At 52.5% G+C, this 23,123-nt stretch overlaps 1 protein-coding gene across 1 annotated transcript in view; it reads left to right on the top strand.

The window, feature by feature from the left end:
- Positions 1-23,123, top strand: part of LOC128269627 (telomerase-binding protein EST1A) — a 33,678-nt gene that overhangs the window by 2,089 nt on the left and 8,466 nt on the right. The window lies entirely within an intron of this gene.

Here is a 23,123-nt window from a genome sequence, read left to right as displayed (position 1 = left end):
AACACACTGCAAAGCAATTAGTGTGCGCGCTCTGTTGGAGTGCAGTGGGAGTTTCTGTGGCAAGTGGCATTGTGTGAAACACGGCCCTAGTGCGCGACTTCAACGTGCGGCCTGTGGACGATTGTTCGGTGTGCGCCAGCGTCTTCACCTAGGGTAGTTTGAGAGATCTCGGGTCTCAAGCGTGGTTACTGCATGCGCGCCCGTGCGGTCTAGGTAGCAGGAAGGGCTGTGAAGGATTCGTGGTGGTCTCTCCGGTCGAAGATGGATTGGCCTTAAGGCCCATCTTGAGCGCTAAGAGATATGGCGCGAGAGCGCGAAGAGGCACACAGCCGATATCGTTTCACCACACCGACCAGCGATTGCTAATCATTATTCAACACTCACCGCCATCCGTCACATTCAAACCCTGGACTTTTGCGTGCCTACTTTGCGTACGGCGTTCGGCCTACATTATTAGGCAATCGGCTATGAGGCACCGCCACTTTTCGGCGGTTTTCGAAAACCCGTCGAGGAATACCTGGCTCGATGGCCCGTCTGCCGAACCCACATTGCAGCACGTTGCTGCATCGTGCGGACACTGGACAACTGGAGCACGCTCGGCGCGCATAATCGCGCATTCCGGGAGGCAACTTCCTGTTCCTCGGGCTTCACCCCGATCACCGATGCCGGTCTCGTTTGTTCTCGCGGAGCTTGACCTATTTTGCCAAAATAATTCCTGCTGCCGCGGTACCCATTTGCGCGGTAATTCGATTTCACCGCGGACCAAACCTGTGACTGGATGACGCCGGCGTACGGCGGACCATCGCGGATCCCCGGTAATGCAGGCGCCTTCGCCTTCAACATCTCTTGAAACATTTGGTTGGATTTTTCCTGCCCGATCAGCTCTCCAAAGTGTCCTGTCTTTTTGTGGAGTTTCAAAGTTACGTAACATTTCGACGCGTACTTTTCGCGATGTTTGATCAACTTTACTCACTGTGCAATATTTTTATACATCACATTTACTCGGCTCGGGCAAAGTTTTCTCTTCCGTCGACTCGACCCCTTCATTCGAGATCTTTGCAGCGTAGTTCATGCGTTGTCGACTAGCGCCCGATAGCATCGATGACGCGTGCCGTGCATTATTCTTCGCTGTTGTTGAGCAGAGTGTTGGAAAGCTTTAGTGCAGTGTGCACACGCGTGCATGGTAAGGAGTAGGAGTAGGAGGAGGAGTAGTAAAAGTGGTGGAATAATGTCGGTGATGATGGTGATAGAAACAGCGACACCGTCTGCTTAGAGTTGACATAATTTGAAATGAAATTGCGGCTTTTGCTTGATTGGGGATCATTTCAAAGCCGGAGAACGCACCGCGTCATCCACACGTAGCCTTAACGGATAACGGTTTAACGCCGTAGGTCTCTTAACAGTGCTTGTTACTCAATCATTTCATAGACTCTCCTATATGGAATTCATCGATGATCCAATAATTAGTCGCCTGAAAATCAAATGGTTTTATTTCGTTGCCTTTCATCCGATGATCAAATCGGTCAACAGTTTCGGTCAGTGAAATTTCTTGTCATCTTGTGCCATAGACCCCCTGTGCCTTGTTACCTTGTGCCATCTTCTCACCTTGCGTCGCCCTAGACAACAAATGCAGCAAAATGTGGAGAAGAGCATAAACGGTAACCCTGGCGGTGCCACTAAATTGTCACAATCGGGCTCCGACTTTTTTCTTTGCTCCCCGTACCCCCCCGCCCCTCTCTCTCACATTTCTCTCCTTCTCGTTACTTGTTACGTTATCTCCGCGGTAAGGACTTTTTCGCCGTCATCATAACGAAGAACGTGGAACCGAGTGCCCGAGAGGAGAGCCCGGGCTCGCGAGTTCGAGGTCTTCGAACTTCGCCGCGAGAACGCCCTTCCCCTCCCGCTCCTTCCCATCCACCCAGCAGACCATTTGAGAGAGAGAGAGAGAGTGAGCGAGAGCGAGAGCGCGGGGTCTTGTCGACTGGCCGACGGTGGCCGCGCGTTATGGCGGCGCTAATACAGCGCGCGGGGGGTTGCACCTTCCGCACCACTTGCTGCGACCCTCTGCACACTGACCCCTGTCCTGTCGCCTCCAATCCACACGGGCAGAGTGCAGCGAGATGCGCTTCCAATGCCACATGCCTTGCGCGAAGATGCACGCACATGATAATTATGAAGCCCGCTATGCGTACGCATACACATACACACGCTCTGCGGTGCGCGGTTCCTTCGTTTTTCTTCACTACACACACACGCACGCACGCACACACTCGTCGTCGTCGCAGAGCTTTCCGCAGCTCAGATTGCAATAGAGAGGCCATTGGCCAGGCGGCGCCCAGAGAGTGGTGCGCGGGTTGGAAAATTCGCACCCAAGCATCCCCATCCTCCGCACCCAGTCACCAAGTTGTTCCCTCCTCGGGGTGCGCCAGCGATTCACAACCAGGGCACTACGCTACGGACTCAGAGGGCTCACCGAGCAGGGCATTCTATTCTAGGAATTCCGCCGCTGCCCGCTTGGCGTACCACCTCCCCCCCCCCCGTCAAAGGGCGGGTCAGTGCGCTGTAAAGCAAGCAGTCGGCTGATTCTATTTGGTCGATCTCGCTTCGGCCGTCTTCAGATTCCTATGTACCCCGAAAAATACGCGACTTGCGGCCCCGTAAATTGTACACTGCCCCCCCCGGCAGCACTTCTAGGGAGCGGAGAACGGAATGTCTCGGTGGGCGGCACACACATACGCCCAACGCACGCCCCCCTCGGCGGGCCTCCTCCCCCAGATCTTGAACAAAGATTTATCAGATCTGCGGAATGCAAAATTATGTGCCCGCCCTGGAGCAGAGCCCGGCTTGGAAAACGAGCTGCATCCGATCTCCACCACACACACACACACACACACACGCGCGGGATGCCAAGTTAATGTGCCAAATTTATCGTCGCGGATTTCGTTTTGTTCCGCGGCGAACAAAGAACGAAGGCTTCGCGAGCTCGAGCGGTCCGGGGGCTCGGGTCGGTTCCTCCTCCTGTTGATGTTTGGCCGCGCAAGGGTTTTTAACCCCCCGCCCTTTGGAAAAGTGCACTTCACTGCACTACACACACATGCAAAAAAAAAAAACACGGCAAGCAGAGCGAACTTTTAAATCGATTTGTTGTGTGGTATCTTCCGTAACACATCTTTCTCCCCCGGGTGGCTGGGGTGGCAAGGTGGCGAGCGGTCGACATCATCGACAAATTGGCCCTGGCCCGCCGCCGCCGCCGCCGCCGCTGCACGCCATTCGCTACGCATTTGTGGGGCCTTTGCGCGGCCAAGGTCAGCGCGGCTTTTGGCTGCTATTTGGCTGCTTTGGGAGTTGCTATTGTGGGGTTGGTGGTCTGAAAAGTGTTACTCTTCGATCATTTCATATCCTTTATAACACTCATAAGGCATTAGCTTTTTATCAGAATTCCGACAGTTTCAGAAGATTATCCATGTTAAACATTTTCGTGTAATGCAGATTGCATAGCTCAGGCGTTTAAAAACCTTAAAGTAACGAAAAATGCATATTTTGTTATGCTTGATCATTGGCATTGGTCGTCCTCGTCGCAATGTTCGCAAGTGCAACCATATCGTCGAGCCTTTTTTTTGTGGCCTACCTTCCTTCCTTTCGGCTTAATTCCCAGTATGGGTTTTCATGAACAGCGCGGTGATCTCTCATCTCTCGATATCCTTCGTCGTCGTCGTCGTCGTCGTAGATTTTCGTCAAATAAAGAGGCGATTAGCTACGTGAATCTTTTTTTTTTTGGAAGCGCGAAGGTTCCCCCTTTTTCCAGTACTATTTAGACCGGGTTAGACGGAGCATGATGAGGGCCGCAGGGAAGTGTGTAGCATTACAAGGTCGAAAATGTCGCGCGTCTTGGGCCGAAAACTTTTCATACCACCCACGCGCATAGGGAATGCATATAGAAAACCCCGGGAATTTCGGATGACGATAACGCGCTGAAGGTCTCCATTCCCGGGTTCGTCACACACCACAGAGGTTCGTCGCTTCACCGGCGGCCGGCGAAGTCTTTCGCTCGTTTCGAGGCAGAATCGGGCCGCGGAGGGTTGCGTTTGTTTAATTTTTTTTTTCTTTCTTTTTTTTTAGAGCTTTGGCGATCTGGCGCGTGCGATTTGCCGGCTCGCGGGTTGTGCGCGATCACGCGAAGGTTACACGCGAACGAGGCGGCTGCGCTCGCTCGCTCGCTCGAGATACGCGGTCCTTCCCGGTCCGGTCGGGGTTGGGAAAGGGGTGCGCAGTGCGCCATGCCAATGTGTCCAGTATGTGTGTGTGTGTGTGTTTGTGTGTGGTGGACCTCCTGGTAGACCCGGAGAATGGGCTTGCGTTTGCGTTCTTTCCATTCTCCTTCTTCGTGCCTCGACAATTGCCTTGCTTTCTCTCTCTTTCTACCCCGCTCTCACCAGCCCTTTCCCGTGCCGTTATTATCATTAGAGAGGAGCTTCTGATCACGGAGCTTCTTTCGTCCCAAAAGCCACGAGAAGCAATCTGGACGCGAGGCGGCCACCCTGGCGCCTTTTGGCTATCCTGGTCCTTGTTCGCTGCTTATGATTGCGCGCCTCTACCTGGGGCAAGTCCGCGACTGATGAGGACTGATTACCGACATTGGGGGGGGCTGGGGGCCAGCAAGCAGAGAGCTTGCTGGAAAACGCCTTATCCTTGGCGGGCTTTTTACGCGATGGAAATATCGCGTTTATCGCGATAGGGGAAAAGGATTGTTTCGTTCCCTCTTTCGGGCACTTTCGGGGGAAGTTTCGCAACACAACATTTTGTCCGGACTGGAGCCTCTGTACCCGTGGTACCGTGTCCCAGATAGCGAAGGGGAGGTTTTCGGGATGCCCGGTGAGTCCGTCCAGTCCGTCTATTTCTAACCAATTTTTCATTGCCAGCCGGTGATTTCGTTGGTTTCCTCTCGCGTCACCGGGACGTGTGTCGTTGTCGTTTCGGTCGACGGGTAATTACTTTTCAATTGCCGAAACTGTCTCGCACATGATTTTTGACTGCTTACAGCCTGTGAGCTGCCACGACAAGCACGACGACGCGCTTCAACAGCTTCTGCTTCAAATTTCGCCAGTGTCCTTTATTGGTAACAAAACTCGTCAGTTTACCGTACACTACTGGAAAACCGGTTTATTATTTTGTTTTCGAGAATGACACTTACATATTTTTTTACGATGCTCCTGTTCGCCTTGTTGTTCCGGCGTGTCGGCGTTTTAGAAGCATCCTTCGCGTATGACTTGTCGAGTGTCGAGTGCGCCTCGACTCCTCAACGACTTTCCTCACAAGTACCTAGTTCCAGCAGACCAGCAGTAGTCAAGTAGTAAAGCTGGGGGGTCCTGGGGGAACGGGGGCGGCCAAAACAAAGTTTGGTGCAGCCTCCGGCGAGTCTCCGGCCTTTTCTCTGGCGCGCCTTCCGATTCCGACGTCAGCTCTCTGCCAGCGCGAGAAACCAGTATTGGCTTCCGTTCGGCCGGCGGACCCTTGGGGAGCCCAGCCCGGACGGGTCCTTGTTGGGCTGCACCGGGGCGGGCGCGGGTCCGAACAGAACCCAACCGCACCGCCCAGTCCGCCCGCCCGCCTGCCTGCAGCCAGCCCAGTCGAACCGGTTTCTTTTTCTTGCTTCCCGGCGCCTTTTTGCCTTTTTTCCAATTTCGCAGTTCGATTTTCTCTCGGGACCACCACCGCGGGGGGGGACGCGCGGTCATCCAGTCGAAGGCGCCCCGGATGCTGGGCAGCGGCTGCGGCGGGGTCGCGGGAGACTTATTACGCTTAAGTCACGTCTCAGCGGCGATTACACCATCCACACGACCAACCGACCGCGCGCCCGGGGTCCCATCGCAGGTGCGCTGGTGGAATGCGGCCCCCCCCCCCCCCACCCTCCCCCCGGGGGGTGGGGGGGTGAGGAAGAGCCAGGTGGTCTCTCTGTGCGCCTCATAGCGCCTCGTTGGCGGTCAGTGCATCGTTTGCGTTCGTTTTTTTTCTTTCTATCCTTGAACTTCCGATTATTGACCGCGGTCAGTGCATGGCGACGGCGAGGAAAACGGTGCGGCCGGCGGCAGTGGGGTCCTGTGACGGGGCAGTGACGCTGGGGCTGGGCTCAGCAGCAGCAGGAGCAGGAGGAGTATTACACAATCTCCTGCTTGTGGCTGGTTACTTTGTCGTCTCTCATCGATACGTGCGGCACTCGAAAAAGATGCACTGCCCCGGGTGGGGGGCGGACACACCCTTCCCCACCCGAACATGCGCGCGTGTCTTGTGGCGTGTTTTGTTGTTGTTTTGGGAAAGGTACAATCCCCCCCCCCCCCGCATTTATGCTCTGTCGGTGGGGTCACCGGTCCAACGCTCGTGGCACATTGACCTCAAATTGTTCGCTGTACATCTCGCTCGACGCGCTCAACGCGTTCCTGGATCCGCTTATGGTTGTTGCGGGGTGGTGCACAACACACATGGGGCGAAAAGTCCCGAACTTAGCACAATTTACGACATTCTGCTTTTGTTGCTTTTTTATAAAAATGAATCAAACACAATTTCGGTTTTTTAATTTTACGCCGCTTCTTGATGACCGGAAATAGCGTTCGCTCCATCAGACACAACAATAAAACAAAACGATGGAATACTGACTTCAAACGTGCTCGTTAACTAGGAAACGATCGCATATGGAACAGACAGAAACAAAAACAAGACAAATCAATCAAAAGCATTGGCAAAACTACAGGGTGATCCAGCAAGTGTTCTCTTTTTCATTTGGTTACGGAACAAAAACGGCTTAATATTTTTCGATGCTTGACCTTTTTTTTTAAAGGTTGATTCCTAAATTTTTTAAATGTAAAACAATGTTGGGGTCAAACGTTCACTACAATTGGCTTGGCTGTAGCCCATTCGGTTGACCAATTTTTGAGTACATTCTCGATTGTATCTGGTCCTATTTCGGTAATAGCAACTTGAATTTGGGTCAATAGTTGCTGGTTTGTTTGATTTTAGCTCTCGCTGTATGGCACGTAGCGCCGTCCTGTTGAAACCAAATCCCAAAGTCCAAGTTGTCAGCTTTCATTTCGCCGACGCCGAACACATCGGCCAAAATCAGCACGAAACCCACAATACTGCTTATTAACATGAGGACAACGAGGTGGAAATGAGCTTCAATGAAAAGTTGCTTTTGACTACGAAACCAAAATTTTTTTTAAATATTTCCCAGTTTTTTTGCAAGCGTATAGCGTCTTATTTCGTCAAGGTTAAAGTGTATACTAAATATAAACAATGTTTTCAGAATGAACATTGACATCTTAAATGACAAGTAATCGGTAGTTCAAAAACAGAACACTTGCTGGATCACCCTGTACATGTGTTAAGGACTTCGAATTGCTTGCAACACCTCAGAAAAAAGGTGCTCACCGGTAAGAAATTTCGCTCGAATGAAGTGATTGTTGCTTAAAACGGAGACCTTGGAGACCTTGGGTGTTGGTTTGGTCTTTGGTCTTTGGCCCTCCAATTCTCTGTTGGTCTCGATACCCAGTGTGTCACTATGTATCTGACCCTGATGATGACGGCAGGTCTGTGTTGTTGTGTTTGTTCCTGCAAATCCTGCTTCATTTTCTTCTCTCTATCACCTCGACCCTTGATGGGGTTTGGGGATCAAAATGTCAGTCAAAAGGCTGGTCAGGCATTTAGCTGTTTGGAGAACTTCACAACCCGCAGATCTTTCAAAACACTGTACCTGTGCCCATTCAATAATAGTTATCCATTTTTTTTTGAACTACTTGTCACTGTAAAGTCACTGGCAGGATAATTGTAACACAGTTTCAGTTCCATGTGTCCTGATCTCCTTCCATTGCCCCTTTTTGTAAGGGTGGAGCAATAAAGTCTAGCAATAAAGGTACGGGGGGGGCTCTCGATCCAAGAACCGTGCTGCTGTAGACCGCACCGGACGCCGGGCGCCACCGCACCGCCACCGCCCCACCTGCTGCGTCAGCAAAAGAAAGGAAGGCGCCCTGCACACTCTGCATACTCTGCACAAATGGTTGTGTGCGGTAATGTAAATTAACTAACTTACTAATAACTACCGCGCGCGCGCGCGGAACACGACGCGGATGGGAGCAAGAGCCCCGGCAGACAGCTGAAAGAAAGAAAAGTACCTCTCCCAACACACCCCGAAACCGGTTAGCGGAATGTGGGGTGGTGGCGCGAGGCGCGAGTCGGGTGGCCGGCTGGACGGCTGGGGGCTGGGGGCTGATATAATATGACTCGATCAGGATCTGCGGAACAGGTTTACGACGCCGCCTGACTGCCTGCCTGCCTGCCAGCCTGCTCCTCCCTCGGGGGTTTACAGAAATAAATAAATCGCCAGCAGTATGTCATCAATTTTGCCCTCAAGTGTGTGTTGGGTTCTAAATTTAGAGCAGCCCAGGCCCAGTCGGCTGGGCAGCGTGTTGGGCTTCTAGGTCGCCCCGAAAGTCCTGGGCTCCAGTACTAGAGACTGAGGGTTCCATCAAGTGTTTCCGATGCCGAAGATCGCGGAGGCGCAAAATATCGAGCACGTAGCGTAGCCCAGTTCGCAAATGTCAAAGTATTTACTAAATGAATGGAACAGCTTCCAGAATGAAGTGCGTCGATGGTGGAAGTCAAGTCGATCGCCACCTTCTGCTTGACGCTTGGTCGTCTTGCCCAGCTTTGCCGCGAAGCTTTTGACACGACCTAATATTACCGAGCGCGTCTTTTCTGCCCAGGCACTTCTGGCCCAGGATGGTAGCACAAGAGAAGCCGCCGGGATCCGAGAGCTCCGCCGCCACCGTCTTCGCCGGCTCCAGGTCTTCTTCGCAGGGTCGTCACGCGCGGTGATGCTTGAGATGGGGCCCCAAGTCTCTCGGGGTTGTCGGTCGGTCGGTCGGTCGGAGGCTCTCCTCGGGGACCGGACGGCGGCGGTGTCGGCGAATCTAGTATTTAGCACCGTTATCTCACCGGCTCCAGCCGGATGGGCGGATCTCTTCAGGGCATCAAGAAGGGGGGGTTTGCAACGTAAGGAATCTATAAATACACACTCCCGGGGCCCGGCTTGGTGAGGACGCGCGCGAGAACGGCGGCGTTCTGGCCTCTGGGAAATTGATGTTTTCTGCTGAATCTGCCTCGGAAATTGATGTGCGATTGAAATTGCACTGCCATCGCTCAGGTGTCTCTCAGGTCAGGGCTCCCTCGCGGGGACCGCCCGGTGTTGGGCGAACCCAGATCCCGATGGAAGTTTTGCGCGAGCCACGGCCTCGGAGGTTGCGGAGCTACGACCAAATCGTGTCCAAACCACAGCGTTCCCCTGAAATTCCTGTAGAAGTTTTATTACACTTGCATAGGGCAACAACTCTAAAACTTGCCGCGACAGATTGTTGACAGTTTTTCTAGTGCCAGACAAGTGTCAAAAACGGAAGAAAACTCTGGGTAGGTTCCATCTATCTTTGTCTCCTAGGGGTCCTAGGCATTGGTCTACTCGACTACCACTCTTGTCTACTCACTTGGGCAATAAGCTACGCCGTGGATTGCAGCCACGGAGGTATTCTGGTGGTGGTTTGCTTCATTCGTCAAAAAGTTTAGTCCAGTTGTCCAGTACTACCCAGTCCAGTCCAGTCCAGTAGTTGTCCAGTATTAAATTTTAAGTTGTAATTGGATAAACTCTGGGTTGTGGCGCCGAATTGGTGGTTTGGTCAAGCGTTCGCAGGAAATACCCGACTTTGTGGCTCTGTTTTTGGTCCGAGCTTTTGCGAACTTTCCAATTTGTCGCATGTCGCAATAATGTCGCGGATTTTTTTTACGCGGACCAGGATGTGCTATTAGTCCAAAACGAGGTTTGCGCAACGATGTTATGTTATTCTGCATTGCCCCGGGGCAGGTGATGATCAGGTCAATGCAGGTGAATCCAGGAGGCTCTCCTCCTGGAGATGCGGGAAGGTGTTAGATGCCCTCGATGTTTATGTTTGCCTGAAGCTAAATACTCACGGGCACAAATACTGGGATGGTGAGATGAGGGGCCCTTACCGCCACCGTGTGGGTGGGTGGTATCGAAGTGCAATTTCTTCCGCGCCACTCAGTATGCTCAGCTCGCGTGTGTGTGCTGTGAAGAAATGGCAACAAACGAGCATACGTCAACAAAGTCAAAGCAACAAAAAGGCACGACGAAGTCTCGGCGGTCGATAATTAGTTGAAGATTTTTTCCGACCGAGTGTGTTGACCGCCAACTATTTTCTACGTTTCCGCTATTCAAAGTTAGTTCGCCTCAGTCGGCTTGGCCCTTTGGCCAGCTCGAACGCGCACCGAGATTGACCGAAGGGCGCCGACTCATACAATTCGCACCATTCGCCTTCTGCAGCTCTGTTGGGTTCAGCCCTTTGGGTGGGGGTGTACGGTAACGGTTCCTTCACACCTTCACACGGGGTCAAACATCGTTCTGAGCACGCCGTCCTTTCCGAGTGTCCGGGTTTCGTCAGGTTTGGATCCAGACGATCCATCTCGAACGGTTCTGTGTAATCAGCTCGGAAAAAGCTTTTACCGATTGCGTAGCATGAGCATGACGGTTGACATTAGATAGGTAAAGCTCTCGAGACGAACGGGAACTTTCGGTCACAGAATTCACCATGAATTTGGTGGTCTTGTTCTCTTTCGCTTATCTGCACCACCCGACCAATCCCAAAGTATGTCTGTCTGGATAGTGCGGATCACGAGCATTGAGGTCCCTGAGGTCCCTCCACTGCAGTGTGATCCCTTTTGTGGTCGAGCTTGCGTTCGTGGATCGTGACGCTAATAATTGAGTAATGTCCTTTTATCGCAGCGTTCTTCTCATGTGTGTACCAAGAAAACCCGAAAGGAACACAAAGTTGGCGAATCATCGAAGTTCTAATCGAATGTGGGTTAATGTGAGGTTATGAAGACCTGGCTGGCTGGTTGGCTGGCAGGCTGCGGGCTGCTTCTTTGCCCGTTGCCCTTGACATCTGGCCGCGGCCCGGGTATACCGATCAGTAATTCTGACCGCATTGCGGGTCTCGCTTCGCTTCGAGACCGGAAATGATTGCTTGTCAAACGCCTGGATCTGACACCAGGTGGCTATCGGCTTCGGTTTCAAAATTCGATCTCGACCAGACCAGACTCCCGGGGCTCCCCATTAGCTCCTCCGGGGGGTGCTCCACTTCCACGCTCGGAACACGGAACACGGGACGCCCCCGATGAGCGAAGAAGCCCAAGCACAAGAGAGTGTCATCGCACGCCATTAATGGCATTAGCACATTCGGTGCGACGCGGGGGATATGCGCATACATTAACATACATATTATGCAAATGGTCAACCACCGCCACCGAGGCGTTAAACGAGGCGTGTTTGGGTTGGTGGGTGTCAGGCTGTTTAGCGCCAACAAGATGTGGTAGGGGTCCGTTTGTTTTTGTGTATGCTAAACACGCCATTTTTGGGACACGCCTGAATGGACCTGAAGAAAAAATGGACCTGTGGCTTCGGACTTTTCCTTTTTCCTGTTTTTGGTTTTGACCGTGGACTTTGCACACGTTTTGTAGCCTTGTGCCTGTCCCTGTCTTACTCCCTGGATTCCTCTCTAGGAGTCCCCACGACCGGACGTAGTCGGGCGTCCTGGTTGCCGCAACGGGAGTTGGGAAATGTAAATGAAGCGATCAGGTGACCGCACGCGATATTCAGACCCAAAAAGGGGCTTGCTTTGGGTTTCCTCAAAGTTCCTCAAGTCAATTCCAATTCTTGGTGAGCTCTCCAACAAGTGTGCTGGAGAACCGCCTAATCCATCGGCTACTTGTTTCAACTTCTGATTCGAGTAATGGAGATGCCCAGCGTCAGATCCAGTGTATCCTTGGGGCACCAGTCGTTCCGTCCTACTCCTATCAGTATCACTCCTGTCAGTTCCTTCTCTACTCTCACCACCAGGTTGAGGACGTGCATCTGCAAGTGAGGCTAATTTTGGATCGATCGGCGCCCCTCCTTCCCCTTAGAACCCTTCCGCAACAACCACCGGGTCCGGGGTCTGCGAATGTGTGATTTCCAACAATTAACGATCCCCCGAGGGATCCTCCGGGGCCGTGGCCGAAGCGAGGAATGTGCGAGGACGTTGCAGGACAGGAATGGGAGGGGCGGGGGGTATGGAGACCCTCCCACCCCCCCCCTCTCCCTGTTGCCCCTTTCCGTCATGTTGCGGGCGCGAATAAACTGGAGCGTTCGAGGCCGTGATTATTAAGCAGAGCGCTCGATCGCTCCGCCCGCCGTCCGTCCCTCAGTACCTCGGTCCTTCGGTCGCCTCATTTACATGACGACGACGACGACGACGACGACAGCTATGCTCCACATTATTGTGCATGCAGCATAGCAATATTGCATTACAATGCAACTCGTGGCCGGCGCCGGCCGTGGTCATCATCAGGAATGCAAGCAGCAGCAGCAGGCTGGTGGTGGTGGTGGTGGTGGGGCGCCAAGAAGGCGGGCGAGATGGGGAGGGTGATCGTTAACCTCTTGCGCGGGACGGCAGCGCCCCCGCCGCCGCCTAACCGCCGCATATATCCTTTTGCTGCTGCTGCGGCCTCGTATCTGGCGGCCGGCAGTCGTCAGGCGCCAGGCTCTTCTGTTTTTTTTTTCCCTAGCCCCAGCCATAAACGAATGGAATGTCCAAGAAGAAGAGGCCTTTCGGCTGCCTGTGTGTGCGCGCGCACGCTCATTCGCACACACACACACACACACGCACGCTTATGTTGTGATTTTAATTGCCTTTTTACACGGCGTTCTTTTTTTTTCGCGCGATGCGTTTTCCCGCTGTGGAATGATGGTAGCAGGAAGTATAGCTGTGGGGGAGGTAGTCCAGTCCAGGAGGCGGGGGGGCAGCCGTGTGGCCGTGGCGGAGAACATCGCGCCGTCGTCGGTCGCCGTCGCAGAACGGTAGAAATAATAAAACGCTCATTACATAACAATTTTACCCGCGCATCAAACTATGCTGCCCCGCATCGTCTCCACTTTCCCTCCACTGCGGGGGGGTTTGGCGGCAGGGAACGAGGGACACATTTCGCGGACTTTTTCGCACAGTCCTCCGCTTCACGGCTGTAACGTTGCACCACTTCCCGCGTATGCTAAACTGGCTTGATAGACTGCGTTGCCAAACTGGCGTGCCATCTTTCTTTCTTTCTTTCTTTCTTTCCTTCTTTCTTTCTTTCCTTTTTTCTTTCTTTCCTTTTTTCTTTCTTTCCTTTTTGTTTTCCTTCTTTCTTTCTTTCTTTCTTTCTTTCGTTTTTTCTTTTTTCCTTCTTTCTTTCTTTCTTTCTTTCTTTCTTTCTTTCTTTTTTAGCCCTTTACTTTATTCTTCTTTTGTGGTATTGGTCAGTTGGTCAGCACAGTGGACGTCCAGTGGCCGGCGTCGTTTGCCCTCGTGAATCGCGGCACGGGACCGCTCCTTCGATGTTTGCCGATATCGATCAAATCGTTTTAGTCGCCAAAGCACATACATTTCGAGCGGCTCTCTTAGTAGCTCAGCTACCGAGACCTTGCAAGCAGTGCAAGTTCAACCTTTTAACGCTCAAAAAAATGTGCGGTCCTTCGAAGGGCCTACTCTCAAACAAACATATTTGGTCTTGGGGGGGGTCCCACAGCTGTGTCCGACACAGCAAGCGCGCGACGCCCGAAATCCCGCGTTCCCGCGAAGAATGTTAATTTATTTTTACGATCGAACGGAACGTATTTTTTTGTGGTTCTCCATATTACGGGGCCGGGGAATTAATTCTCCCGGATTCATCTCGCTCTCTCGTCGTCGCTCGTATCGATTTCCATTTTTTGTTGTCGCCTCTCTTTTTTTTTTATTACCACTGATCGATTGGGTCAACCCGAGATCCGATCGCCGCCGATACGGTGATTTATTGGATGTGATTTGCGTGCATGAGATTTATCACCCCCCGCCAACACTCGAAAAAAAAAAAAAAAAACCAAATCCGCGGCGAATTCCGCGTTTGATCATCGAGTCGTCGAGTTTTATGTTACTTTGTGTGATTAGTTTTCGTGTGACGCTTTGACGCGCCTGTGGGTGCCACTTTCTTCTTGTCCAGTCCTTTTTACGAGCGATCAACCTCGGCTCTTGCTGAGGTGCATTAATAGCACCCCGCCCCAACGGTCATCGTCATCGTGCGGGAAGGGGTGCTGGAAATTATGTTTGACGCCAACACGAACATCTGCGCGCTTCGTTCTGCTGTCCCCCCTCCTCGTCCAGGAGTGAAAAGAACCGGAACGCGGAAAATGTGGGTCACCGACGCCGGCCGGCCGTCACCGTCACAGGTTGCGCGATATTTATGCATTGGTGTCGCAGGCTCCCAGCGCCCACCTGGTGCCTCCTGGAGGAGCCAGTGGTGCTTTATGGCGGTTCGGGATTGCCCTGTTCGCGGTCGCGCATATCTTCCTTGTTCATCCATTTGCCTAGCGGCAAAGTTCTGTCTTCACACCAAACCCATCCCGCGTTTCGGTCAATAAATCCTGCGCTCAATTATTATTCACGCGTGTGTTCGCTTCGCTTGTCTCGAATCCATCAACAGACAATGCTGCCTCAAATAGGCCTGGCCTGGCGTGTTGTGGGTCCTTTTACCTAATAGCATTAGCATCAAGGCAGACCGGCAGACTGGGTCTGGAAACATATAGAGCCAAAAGACGCCCACTCTGATTTGATAGCACCATAAACGGTGAACCCTTTCTCGGCACACATTCTCCAATCAGAGCATTCGATATGGTGGAAATAAACGGTTAGATTACAACTGAATCGAGCGTTGCTTTTGAGGTTTTGATATGGCAAACGTATTTTCGTTTGAATATCTGCTTTCGTAGTAAGTCTTAATCATTTTAACACGTTGTTCTGTTGATGAGCGGTTCATTTCTTCAAAATCACAGACATTCAACTTAAAATTTACCACCTGGCAGATACATACTGTGAGTTCGGAACTACAAAATACGCGGACCCTGTATTTATTTTCTAAATGTAGTACAGCATGTGTTTGAGGGTACCATCACCATCAGGACTCTGTACCATCATGAATCATTTTTGAACTAATCGAAAACGAAAATTTATCAAATTGACCAGCGATTGACGTCGCCTAACGGTCGTCGTCACCAAATGGTGCCGACCGTTTCAGCCCACCCTCGGACAATGTTTTGACGCACACACACCCCCCCCCCCCCCCCCCCCCCCCCCCCGCCAGGGGTCCGGTATTATTGATTGTGACCGACGCGTTTAGTGTGACCCAAAAAGCAAAGCAAAAATCGGAGCAAAAGCTCCGAAGGCATTTGGAGTGGGATGAAAGAACCCCGCGACTGAGCGGCGTGTTTCGGGCTGCTGTCGGGTGCTTTATGGGGTTGCTAAAGACCGGTCCCAACCAGTGTATTATCCCCCCGCCCCCCCGGACTCGGTGGGGGGGGGGTCTTGCGATCCGGGTTCCGATTTTTTTTTGCGCTACTCCCTTGACCGCGGTTTCTTTATGCTAATTTAATGTTCCACATTTTATGCGACACGCCGCCAGCGCGCGCGCCATCGGGAAGATCCGCGTTTTGTCCTATCCCGTCCTGTGTGCCGTTTTTTTTATCGTTATCCCAAAAATCGGATGGCAAACCGGAGCGGGGGGTCTCGGTCAACCAAATAACATAATTGGGTCGTTCGGCGTCCGGGCAATTCCGGGAAACGGGATTCGGCCTGTTGTTGTTCGGTGACCGACCGTCCGTCCGGGTTTTCGTTTTCTTTTTATCGGTTAGCCCCGGCCGCGGGAAGGGGGCAGGGGGAGAGGGTGGGGGGACCGCTCGCGTGTACACACATTGTTACCACGCTGCTGCTGCTGCTGCTGCTGCTGCTGCTGAAGCGCTGATCCGCAAAGCTCTGATCGCTGATTGACCTCAATCTCCGTACTTCGTCGGGCGGAGGGTTCGTCGCTTGAGATGAGTTTTCGTCCCCGTGCTCGCGACCGCGATGCTGTGGTGATCCGCGCCGTTGTGGACTCTTCCCCGCAATTACACGCCATCGTCGTCGGTCGGGCAACCGTCGATAAGTAAATCAATTAATCAATAAATGATTGCTTAGTGGGGCGGCGGCGGCGGCGTCGGCGAAGGAACAGATCACGTCAATTGCCTTGCTTCGGCTGGTGGTGGTGGTGGTGTTGTTGGTAGTGTGCTGCTATGGCTGCAATCCGCGACGCCCTTTGGACACCCTTTCACTCACTTCACAGCTAGCTTGAGAAAGTTCGTCCCGACCGTTCGAATCGATCGTTAGCGCCCCCACGTGGCACGTGCCAGCAGCGCGGGGGGGGGGGGGGGGAAGACAAACGATGGCGTTGCCATCCGCTCGACGTACGGGGCGTGTGTATGGCTGATAGGTCAGTGTCGCGCGGGTCTTTTGGGTTTTCTGCGGGTTCGTGCCTTGAGCGAGCATTGAAGTCTTTCGTATTAAAAGTAAAATTTATTGCGATTTGGTTTCCGATGGGGCTTTTCGCTGGACATGGTGGTGATTTCCGACTGCCAAAGGTTCACCCTTCGTGCCAGGGTTCTCCCCCCCCCCCCCCCCCGGGCGGTTCGTTCTGTTGCCCTTTCTAGCGAGACGGGCGAGATTAAAACACAGAAAATCATCATTATTATCGGCCTCTGTCTCTCTCGTGCTCGTTCCGTCGCACTCACCGGCGTGCGCTGTATGTCCTCATTCGATCCACCGTCCGGCTCTCGCTATATTTGTCGTTCGTGTAATAGGCTAATGGGGGACGGGGGGATGTAATCGGTAAAACCATCCACATGCTGCCAACCCCCCACATCATCCCCGGGTGCGTGTAACTAGCGACCACAGCAGCAGCAACAGGCAGCAGGCAGCAGGAGCAGCATCATCGGCAACGACGGCGAGCCAATAATAACAATTGTGATAATGACAATACCAATTATGATGATGACCTATCTTAACTTCCAATCTTCATCTTCATCTTCATTGCGTCGCTTCGTGGCTCTGCGGGGCCTCAATCGGGGCGCCACTGGACGGTGGATCCCGGTGGTAAGGAGGCTGTTTCGCCCGTGTGTGCTAATTAGCCCCCTCGCATCCCCAACGACTACCACCGGGGCGCTAAACTGGACGTTGGAGCTCGGAGGACAGGCGCCTCCTGGAACCGCGTTCGATAACTGTGCTCTACTCAGCTGTGCCCTGAGTGCCTGTTACGCTTGGGCGGACCTCTGCGCAAGTCCTTGTTTCGGTTCGGATACGGAGAAACGTCTCCTAGAGGCGCGCACGTCCCAAAGAGCGTCACGACCGGTACGATCCGTGACCATTCCGAACGCTGGCTGCAATCAACTGCGCCCCGGTGTGTGGCCGGGGGAGGCGGGACGGGTAGGGCGTTGGGGTCGCATTTGATCGAAACGGATATTGACCGGGGGCGCGCGCGCGCACAAGACCCACCACATCTCATCTCGGGTTGCGATCATCAGGCCAGAGAATCGCAGGCAATCGCCGTCTCTCCATCCCGAACCGAAACGATGGGGGGGGGGGGGGGGGGGGGGTCGCAAAGGGCCGTCCCGATCGTTGTTGTGGTTACTGTGCTGTTCTGTGTTGTGTGAAGATGAGTTGCTGAAAAGGCCCAATTGGTCTCTGATGATGGTGTATTTGTCGGCCATTTGCCGACAGTTGCGCGCATGTTGCGGACTGTGCGGAGGTTCAGGAAGTTTCTCCAATCCGGCTAATCCTTGTTTTCAACACTTCTGTCATGGTCTCATGGTCATGTTCTGGTCAAACAAATGGTCTTCTCGTTTTTTTTTCCTGGTCAAAAAGGATTGCAAGTGGTGGAGGTTTGATAAAAAGCTTAACAAAAGCTTAAGCTGTTGAAGAGAGCGAAAGAGATAAGGAAAAAAAGAAACAGACAAAGAAAAAAAGATAGAGAAAACTAACGAAAGATAGAGAGAAAGAAACAAACAAAGAAACAAAGAAAAAAAGAAACAACGAAAGAAAGGAGTAAAGAAGCAAAGAAAGAAATAAACAAAGAGACAAAGAAAGAAAGAAAGTTTAAGAGAGAGAGAGAGAGAGAGAGAGATGGAGAGGCACAGAAAGAAAAAGAGAAAGAGAGAGAGAAGAAAAGCGGCAGCATATTGGCGCTGGCGCTGACGGCGATCTAACAAACAAAGAGGACAGGATGGCCCTTTCCAATACACAGCGGGTGCGCTGTGTGTGAGCAAGAGAGAACTATAGCAAGAGAGAGAGCGAGAGCGGCGAGAAGAAAATACAGCGAAAACAAAATTAGTAATCGGAGCAGCGCAAAATAGCGCACAAAAGACATCAAAACAAAAGGGAAAAATCGCCTGAAAAACCCTGCTGCTGCTGGTAACGCAAAACGACAAGAAGCGAACGAGAAAGAACGAACGGGAGAAGGGAGGGAAGGGAAAAGACACACAGAAAAACGGAAAAGGAGACCGGGCAAGGAAGGAATGGCACAAGGGAGACAAAGAAAGAAAACGAGAGCAAGAGAAAGATTAAGACAAACGTGCGCTGACGTGTGCTGTTGTGCTGCTATCACTGCGCGGAGGACACTGGCGGTGGCGGTGGCGGCGGCGGAAGGAAAGGTTAGTGGATGAGCTTCTTCCCCCCCCCCCTGGATGTTCCCTTCATCGTCGGGCGGCAGCACACCTTTCAGTCAGCGCGCGCGCAAATATACGCGGAGGGCCACCGGATGTGACGAAGGCGACGGCCACTGCCGCGGCGGACCCTTACTCTGGCTGGTGATCGGGTCCCGTTTTCTTCGACCTCAACCCACTGGCCCCTTCGACCACCGCGCCATCGCCTTTCATTAAACTAATCTAGCTTAAGCCGGTTCGGGACATCATCCGGTCATTGCCGTCGTCGTCGTCGTCGTCGTCGGTGCGGGTTCGGTGGGACCCCGTTCGATACCGTTTCTGTGCGATTTTGAGGTATCCGAACTGGAGGCGAGGCGTTGCGTTTGCCACCCCCCCCCCCCCCCCCCCCCCCCCCCCCCCACCCGTATCGGTGTCCCTCCTGTCAACTAGCGACCTCGTCAAACGAAGCTTTGTTTTCGCCCGACAATCACATACGAGGGCTGTTCAAAAAGTATCGCGACATTTGATTTTTGTTGTTGTCTCTTTTTGTAATTTTTGGAATCTTCAATGTTTGTCTCTTCCAAAAAAAAAAAGGATGGCAAAGAATCTTTATCAAATTTTGTGTCGCAAAACACGCAATTAAGGGCGCGGACGCATTCGAAATGTTGACTGTGGGTTATGGTGAAGCTTTTAAGTCGAAAAGCAGCGCTTTTCGGTGCTTCAAATTTTTTTCACAGGACCGAGAAGATGCTTCGATGCTTCTTCGATTACTCAAATTACTTCAAATTCGATTACTACTTCTGATTACTCAAAATGGCCGAACTAAGTCACTGTGGACATGTGGAGCAACCTAACGGCACAAATCGAATATGGAATATACGCCGGCGGCGGCGGAGATTAAAGTGCCTAAGAACTATTTGAACAGCCCTCGTACGTTGCTGTTGATGCCAGTGCAGAGTGCAAGGTGTTCAATTTGCCAAGTGTCAGAGCCCTGACGGCGGCGCCACCATCGATCGCTGGTAGAGAGAGCTACCAAGCTCTGTGGCGCAAGCTCTGCAGCTCAAACGGACTGGGGTCTGGGAACTCCGCCCGTAAAAACACACCGTTACAGAAAGCAACAGAGAGATTAGCATCTTGTCTTGCGGCCAGGTTGTAGCCGGACAAGAAGGAAGGTCGTAGCTGTCGCCATCGGAGTCGGAGTCGGCCCGTTGGTGTCACGTACAGCCGGGTTTGACCCGGTCTCCCGGGCTACTTCCGACGCCGCGGGATTTCGGTACCGGAGCGAAACACGGACGCGATGTGGGGGTGGCGGCCGATGGGAGGGATGATGCTTGATGCAAAGATGTGTGTGGTCTACCACATAGAGAGAGAGAGAGACAGAAAGATCGTGGCGAGGCGTTTCGCGGGTGGTCTGGCACACCCAACGACGACGACGACGACGACGACGGCAGCTGCGACTCTGCTCAAGAACGTGCTGTGCGTTCGGCGCGTTCGTTTTTTGCCACGTCTACCGTCACACACACACACACACGCCAAGGGCCAAAGAAGACGAGGCCCTCTGGACGACGGTTTTTAGGCGGGCTGCCCGGAGGCGGCTGCGTCTTCGAGCCCGGTAAAAAAGGGTTCCCTACGCCGTTTTATGGCGCTCGTCGTCGGTTGGTCGGGGCGACGTTTTTTGTTACACTAGCACTCCCCCCGCTACCGCCACCGGTTTGGAACTGCTCGGTGCGGTTGCACTGCACTTTCCCAAAAGGGCGCGCGCATCGAAGGGCTGGACCGGGCTCGGGCGCGAACGTGATTAACCTTCAAATGAATGCGCTATTTTGTGCGCTCTATGTCGAGCATTAGAAATGATATTTACATATCCGTAACACGGGATCGGAACTCCCGCCTTTTTGGGTGGAATTTGCGGCGGGGACTGGGCAACCAACCAAGAAGGGCAATCGTAAAGTATCCTACAGAGTACCGTTGACCTTGACCCAAGCAGAGATGATGGAAGGCTACGTGAAGTTGCGGAAAAACTCCGGAAAGGAAAGTGTGTGGCACTGGAAACTGATCCAGATCTGCGGCACCATGCGGCAGGATTTAGATTTGTGAGAATGACCATGATGGATGGTAAGCTCTCTTCCGGGGCCCTGCAGTGAAGGGACCTCAGGGACCTCATTTGCTACACGTCAGGCCAATGCTAATGACATAATGCTATTTGCATGGAAAAGTCGTTCGGTACGGATTGAAAAGATCCGGATCAAGAGCCGGACACAGTCGTTACCACCAAGCGCCGCTCTAACATTTCAGTACCCATTTTTGTAGAACGATCTTCATCTTTTGCTCTCAAAATAGGCAGTCGCAGTTTCTGCGATAGAATCTCTGCGTTCAAACCACCATTTCTTACCGGTGAGAACGTTTTCATGAGGTCTACCGACAACCAGTAGTCTCTAGCGGGAGCCTAAAATCTGACGAATACGCTGGATGTTGGGAGCAGCAGGGAAGCCCTCAATTTGTGACACGATGCGTTGTCTTGATGAAAAAATCCTTTTTCTTTGCCATGTGCTTCTGGTTATTCCTTCATGTGTTCATGGCTCGAAACTTTTCACCTCATGTGTTAATATCGGATCTCGAGTGATTTGAATGACCAAATTTGTCCGAATGTCCTGCGCTACTCCAGTGCACTCCAGTTTGTTGATTCTGCTGAAAAAGGATGCACCATGAGGAAAACGCGCGAAACATCGCAACACATCTCGCAAATACGCTGTACGCACATCCAAACGCCATTTGCTCCTCGCCGCACCTCACCCCAAGAAAGAAAGTGAGTGCGAAAGAGACACACAGAGTGTGTGTGTGTGTGTGTGTGTGTGTGTGTGTGTGAACGAAAAATAAATCTCAGCGAGCGACCGCGAGCACTGCACCCCAAAAACGGCCAAAATCTGTGCGCGCGATGATGATGATGATATACCCGAAAATTCCGCGAAAACAGAATATTTCCTGCTCACTAGACCAGAACGACCCAGACCCTCCCTCGCCACGACGTTGCTGCTGCTGGTGGTGGTGGTGGTGGTGACAATAGGCGCTGAATTCACCCTCCCAACCCAACCCACCCCTCACATCATCCCATCCTGTCGCCACACGTGCTCGGCTTCTCAGCCAGCCAGCCAGCCAGCCGGTGTGTAGTGGTGTTAAATTAACTTTTTCGTTAATTTAAACGTTGGAGCGGTCGTCTTGATGACGACAACGACTCCTACAAACGAGAGAACACACTCTAGCGGTGTACGGTCTGTTGTGTGTACGAGGACTGTTCAAAAAGTTCTAAGGCATTTCGATTTTTGCGGCCTTTAGCTTGGACGTGTTTTGGCTCCGTCGGTGAATGCCGTCTTTATCTTCGAAATCGTATCGTAGCGTCGCATCTTTCATGTCCTCCTTCAGTTTCCGGTTTTTCACACAAAATTTGATAGAAATTCCATTTTTTTTTTGTGTGGACAAAAATCGACGATCTCGGCCAAATCTTGTCCAAGCAAAACAGCTGTCAAAAATTGACCTATTACTCAAAATGGCCAAACCTTTCACCATAAGTCACTGACATGTGCACTGACAACCTACCAAAACATCGAAAATCGAACATACGTAGCCGGCGGAAATTAAAATGTCTTAGAACCCTTCGAACAGCCCTCCCGTACGCTGGTTGATGTCGCCGGTAAGGCGAGGCTCCGTGATCCGCCTTGGAGTGCCTGGCGCCATTCGGGACAGCGCGCCGAAAGGGGTTGGCCCCGTGGCCGTTGGCTGCTGCTGCCGCTTGTTGGTTAAGCGCAATTTATCTGCTTTCCTGCTTAGTTTTCTGTTGTTTGTTGTTTTGTTTTTCGATGTTTTTTTTTGGATGGCCGTTCTGGGTTCACCAATTTTTCACCAGAGAATGGTGGACGCTGTGTGGACGCGCGCACCAGGAAAATTGCCTGCGCTTCCAGAAAACTGTAGCTTCCCCCATTCCCACCCCCCACCTTGGGAGGCCCTTCTAGCCTGCCGTTTTTCCCGCGGGGATACGCCGCACGCCGCACACGGTCGAAATGTGAAAATTAATTTACCTTAAACAGCTCGCGCTCTGGTGGGTTGTTCACTCGTCGTCGTCGTCGTCGTCGTCGTCGTTCGTGTCGTTGGCCACTCGTCTCGTCGCGCTTTGCGGCGGGACCCCGGTGCGGCAAAAGGGGGGCCGGTGGTCGGGGTAATTTTTGGGTAATTTATTTTATAGTGTTCTTGGCCTTTCGCGGTGGGTCGTTGGCGCGTCTTTCTCCCGGCCGTTGCCCGGTTGCCCGGTTCCCCCAGCGATATTAGCGCGCCGGAGCCGCGCGGTGTGGGGTATGGCGTTTTTAATGAGTGCCGCAAACGAAAGAAGATTGTTGATAATCCGATAATTGATGCAAGAGGACGAAGCCGCCCCAACCCCCTCCCCAAACCTCAACCCAACCCAACATCATCACATACCGCATATTCAACACAGAGAACCGTTTTTCGGGCATAAGTTGCGGCTCCG

The sequence above is a fragment of the Anopheles cruzii genome, chromosome X, assembly GCF_943734635.1.
Source record: "Anopheles cruzii chromosome X, idAnoCruzAS_RS32_06, whole genome shotgun sequence".
NCBI lineage: Eukaryota > Metazoa > Arthropoda > Insecta > Diptera > Culicidae > Anopheles > Anopheles cruzii.
Note: the sequence above shows the minus strand (reverse complement) of the source record. Positions and strands in the feature narration are given on the sequence as shown.